The sequence below is a fragment of the Elephantulus edwardii genome, unplaced genomic scaffold, assembly GCF_000299155.1.
Source record: "Elephantulus edwardii isolate Elephantulus edwardi_28Jun2011 unplaced genomic scaffold, EleEdw1.0 scaffold00209, whole genome shotgun sequence".
Lineage (NCBI taxonomy): Eukaryota > Metazoa > Chordata > Mammalia > Macroscelidea > Macroscelididae > Elephantulus > Elephantulus edwardii.
In genome coordinates this window covers 1,345,291-1,351,160 of record NW_006399959.1, presented here as the reverse complement: position 1 = coordinate 1,351,160, position 5,870 = coordinate 1,345,291, and positions in this window count along the sequence as shown.

The following is a 5,870-nucleotide window of genomic DNA, read 5'->3' as shown; positions in this document are numbered from 1 at the left end:
TAACAAACACAGACCAAACAACATTAGTAGATTGTGCTACCTGCTTAAATTAAACACATGTAAGGAAATAATTTTAATAAAATCTTTCACTTTTTCATGGGACTTGTCAAGGTAGGAAAGGACACATTTTATATACTGAAAATTCAGAAATAAAGCCTGTCTGGCTTTATCACAGTACACTATTTAGGCCAGACTTTGATACTTGCAATAATAATCTTCCTTTGAAAAAAGTTTCAGAGTAGCCATTTAAGACAACCTTGCCAAAAGCTCTGAGGAGAACTGGATAGTAACGGATATCAGATATAGCAGAACACAAATACTTAATTTACACTGGTACGTACTACCTATGGAGCAAAAAGACTAATGGAAACTAGCAAATAATAAGTCAACTTCCTGGGTCCAAATGAATATGAAAGGATCAGAAATCAAAACAAAACATAAAGGTGAACTAGTTACTTCAATTACATGTTAAAACAAACAAACAAACAAATCCAAACCAACCCAAACCAACAACACAGGAAAAAAATGTCTGAAATAAATAACATTTATATCTTTGTTCCAGTCTTGAATAATCAAAGGAAAATATGCAATGAGCAAAGAAACATTAACTTTTGATGACTGCTATGAATCTTCAGTACTCTTGAGAGGTCCCTCACAGCCAACGAAAGTCTCTTGATTTCCTGGCTGCTGTTACCAAGATTGTTGATAGTGGAGCCAAGCAAACTAAAACTGTTAACTATCTCAATCTCTTCACCATCCATACTGATGCTGCCAATTGGCCCAGTGGTGAGAAGCTTTCTTTTCTTGATGTTGAGCTTCAATCCATATAGAAGGCTCCAGTCCTTGACCTTCTGCAGTAAGCACTTCAGGTCCTCCTCAGTTTCAGCAAGCAGGGTTGTGTCATCTGCATAATGCAGTTTGTTGATGACTCTTCCACCAATCCTGATGCCACATTCCTCTTCGTATAGCCCAGCATCTCGGATGATCTGTTCTGCATACAGACTGAAAAGGTAGGGAGACAAAATACATCCCTGATGGACCCGCTTTTTTATTTTGAACCATGTAGTGTCTCCTTGCTCTGTTCTTACAACTGCCTCTTGGTTCAAGTATAGGTTTCGCATTAGCATAATCAAATGTTCTGGGATTCCCATTCTTCTCAGAGTCAGCCACAGCTTGTTGTGATCCACACAGTCAAAAGCCTTTGCATAGTCAATGAAGCACAGATAGACATTCTTCTGGTATTCTTTGCTTTCTGCCAAGATCCATCTAACATTAGCTAGTAAGTACCATGACCTCTTCTAAATCCAGCCTGTACATCTGGCAGTTTTGGATAACTTTCAGCAGAATCTTGCTTGCATGTGATCTCAATGATATTGTTTGATAATTTCCTCACTCTGCTGGGTCACCTTTCTTTGGAATAGGAACAAATATAGATCTTTTCCAGTCAGTGGGCCAGCTGACTGTTCTCCAGATTTCTTGGCCCAACTTAGTGAGCACATCCGGGGCAGTGTCTCTCTGTTGAAATATGTCAACTGGTATGTCATCAACTCCTGGAGCCTTGTGTTTTGCCAATTCCTCAGAGCAACTTGAACTTCCTCCTTCATCACCATAGGCTCTTGCTCATATGTCATTTCATGAAATTCCTCTGTGTCAGCCAATTCCTTCTGATACAGTGACTCTGTGTACCCCTTCCATCTTCTTTTGATACTTCCTGGATCATTCAACATTTGACCCAAATTATCTTTAAGTATTGCCACCCGTGGCTTGAATTTGTTTTTCACTCTGAACATAGAATAGACAAACATTAATCTAGGAAACTGGAAGTCATGAAAAATAAAATGGAAAGCTTAAAGGCTGTTATTTTAGGTATCAGTAACTGATATAGACTGATACTGGTAATTTTGAATCTGTTCATCATATAGATTACTATGCTAAGAATAACAAACTGAGGAGGAACAGCATTACAGTGATTATCACAAAGAATGTTTCCAAGATCTATCCTGATGTCAGTGCTATCAGTGGTAGGATAGTATCTATATTCTAGGAAGGACCATCAGTTAATGTGACTATTACTCAAATTCACACACTAGCCACTAACACTTCCAGGCAGTTGGCCAGGTAGCTGTCTTCCAGATCGGAGGTGTTTTAGCAAACAAATGCAACTTTGGGTGTGCGCACCATATTTGTTTCCATTTCTAAAAAAGGTGATCCAACAGAATGTGAAGTTTATAAAAAATATCATTAATATCAAATGCAACCAAAATCTTCCTAAAGATTATTTTTAAAATGGTTGGAACATTTTTTAAATCAACAGAGAATTCCAGGAAATCAAAGCTTGATCCAGATGAAGTCATGGGCATAAAAGGTATCTTTGCTGATGTCAGATGCATCTTTGTTGAAAACATGTTTACTCTGCTTTATTGAATACGTAAGACTATTTGCTTAAGTGAATTATACAAATTATGAGTATCATTGAGAAGAATGGGAATCTCAGAACACTTAATTATGCTCATGGGAAACCTATACAGAGCCAGGTAACGTTGCATAATTAAAAATCAGGAAAGATGTGTGTCAGGATTGTATTTTTTTAAAATTAATTTTAATGAAAGTTTACAGAGACTGTGGATTTCCATTCATTCATTGTTGCACTTTTCTCCCTGCCCACCCCTCCCCTCCAATTTGCTCTTCTCTTTGAAAACTAAAAGAAAAATTCTTTCATTGTTACACAATCCCTCCCCCCAAGTCCACTGTGCTGCCTTCATTCTGGACTCCTGTCATGACAATAATACCTAATGATATATCCCTTTTAAAGAGTTCACTCCCTCATTTGTTTAAATGCAGTACACATTGTCTCCCCACAACCCCTATATCCTATTTTACAACAGTGGCACTATCCAGTATTTGTCCTTTTGTGACTGAGATATTTCACTCAGCATAATGTACTCCAGGGTCACCCATTTGTATAATATTTCATGAGTTCTTTTTTTTTCAATGCAGCATATTGTGAATATCCCACAGCTTCTCTGCCCATTCATTTATTGATGGGCACTTGGGTTGTTTCCAACTCTTTGCTATTGTGAACAAAGCCGCTATAAACATGGGCATGCATATATCTGCTTGGGTGGCAGTTATGGTTTCTTTGGGGTACATTCTCAGTAGTGAAATTGCTGGGTCAAATGCTATTTCTATTTACTACTTTTTGAGAAAAGACTATACTGCCTTCCATAGTGGTTGCACCATTTTACACTCCCACCAACAGTGAATAAGGGTTCCAGTTTCTTCACAACCTCACCAGCATGTGTTGTTTGCTGTTCTGTTAAATTTTGCTATTCTGACTGGGGTGAGATGATATCTCATAGTTGTTTTGATTTTCATCTCTCTTAGAGCTAGGGATTTTGAACATTTCTTTTTTATTTATTTATTTTTTTTGAACATTTCTTCATGTGCTTGTTGGCCACCTGAATGTCTTCTTTGGTGAAGTGTCTGTTCATATCCTGTGCCTATTTTTCGACTGGGTCGTTTACCTTTATCTTGTTGTGGTGCTCAAGTATTTTATAAATTCTAGATATAAGTCCCTTATCTGACATGTCTTTCCCAAATATTTTTTCCCGGTCTGTGGCTTCCGTTTTTACCCTGTTGGAGAAGGTTTTGGATGTGCATAGGGATTTGATTATTAGAAGGTCTCATTCATCTATTTTATCCTCTCCTGGTTATATATTTTTCAAGATGCTTGGAAGACTGTTTATGTTGTGGATTAGGACTTCTAGAGTTCTTCCAAGCTTTTCTCTAATGAAGTTTATAGTCCTTGGTTTTAGTCCTAAGTCCATGCATGATCTACTTTAGTTGGTTTTTGTGTATGGAGTAAAGTGTGGATCTGGCTTCAGTTTTCTGCAAATAGTTTTCCTATTTTGCCAGCATCATTCATTAAAAAAGTTGTCATTTCCCCACTTGACTGATTTCATCTCCTTGTCAAAAATCAGTTGACTATAGGTAGATGGGCTGATTTCTGGAGGACTGTATCTTTTCTCCATATCTATTCAGTCTGTATGCTGAGCAAATCAATTGAGAAGCTGAGCTCTACGAAGAAGACTGTAGCATCAGAATTGGAGGAAGACTTATTAATAGCTTGCATTATGCAGATGACACAACTTTGTTTGCAGAAGTAAAGAAGGCTTGAAGCACTTACTGAAGGTCAAAGATTGCAGCCTTCAATATGGATTACATCTGAACAGCAAGAAAACAAATATCTTCACCACTGGACCATTAGGCAACATAGAGGGAGAAAGAGTGAAGTTGTCAACATTTTCATTTTAGTTGGGTACACAATCAAAACCTTTGGTAGCAGAAGCCAAGAAATAAAAAGATGTATTGCATTAGGAAGAGCAAGGATGGAAGTTTAAATATTAAAGTGCATCTGATCCAACCCATGGTATTTTCAGTTGCTATGTATGCATTGGAATGTTAGATAATGAATAAGGAAGACTAAAGGGGAACTTATGTCTTTGGATTGCAGTGTTGAAGAAGAGTATTGACTATACTAAGCCAAGATAAAAAGCAAATCTGTGCTGAGGGAAGTACAAAGTGCACCATAGAGGCAAGAATGGTGAAACTTTGCCTCACTTATTTTGGGCATATTTTCAAGAGGAATCAGTTCTTGGAATCCTTTTCCCATCATTCTGGGAAAGTAAAGTATCCGTGAAAGAAAAGAAGACCCTCCACAAGATGATTGACACAGTGACCACCACAGTGGGCTTGAGCATGACGGAGATGGTGAGGACGGTGCAGGACAGGGCAGGAGTCAGATACGTTGTTCATGGGGACATTGTGAGTCACAGTGAATCATTTCAGATGGTACCATATGGTCAGGAACCAATGATGTTGAAGGAAGAAGTCCCAGATGCACTAAAGGCATCATTTTAAAAAAAAATTCTGGCAATGGACAGAATACTAACTGAGATATTTCAACAAATAGGTGCAAGGCTGTAAGTGTTCATTTGTTTATGCCAAGAAATTTGGAAGACAACCAAGTGACCAAGGACTGGAAAAGATTTGTATTTGTGCCTGTCTTAGGCTGGTTCTCCAGAGAAGCAATGAAGAGTACAAACACACACACACACACACACACACACACACACACACACACACACACTTGACTATCACGCATTGCAATACTGTGAACAATAGATGGAAGCTTTGTCCTGTCTTGCTCCAGCCTCATGATCTCCACCATGTTCATGCTAATGGTTCCAGTCACTGTTTCTGTCAACTATCTCACTGAAGGCCTTCCTCTTTTTTCCTGACACTTTATTTTTCTTAACACGATGTCTTTTCTAAGGGTTAGTACCTCCTGACAAGACAGAGCGAGAGATTTCTTTCGAGGAAATGGCTCATAGCTGTGCAGGCCGGCAGACCTCAGATCTGTTAGCCCTCAGAGTTGTCAGCGGGCAGGCAGGGTGCCAGCTTTGAGGCTGCCAACTTCAGAGGTTGACCTGTCCAAGGGTCATCATGGGTGAGCAGCATCACAGATGGTTGGCTTTGCTGGCTGATAAGTCCAGCGTCAGTGAGTACAGCAGGTTACTGGTTCAGTCCAAAGAACAGATGTAGACAGCTTATAGTCCAAACATGTCCACCAGGCAGGCCACTCCCCTGTGGAACGCTCCCCTTCATCAGATCAGACTCGTGCTATCTAACAGGTTACACTCCTGAGGAGACTTGTTAATCACATAACTTGATCATAACGTTATAGACATGGTTCTAATCCTCCCTTATTAACATCATAGAGGTTAGAATCTACAACCCAGCAGCGCGCGAGGGCGACGCAGCGCGAGGGCGACGCAGCGCGAGGGCGACGCAGCGCGAGGGCGACGCAG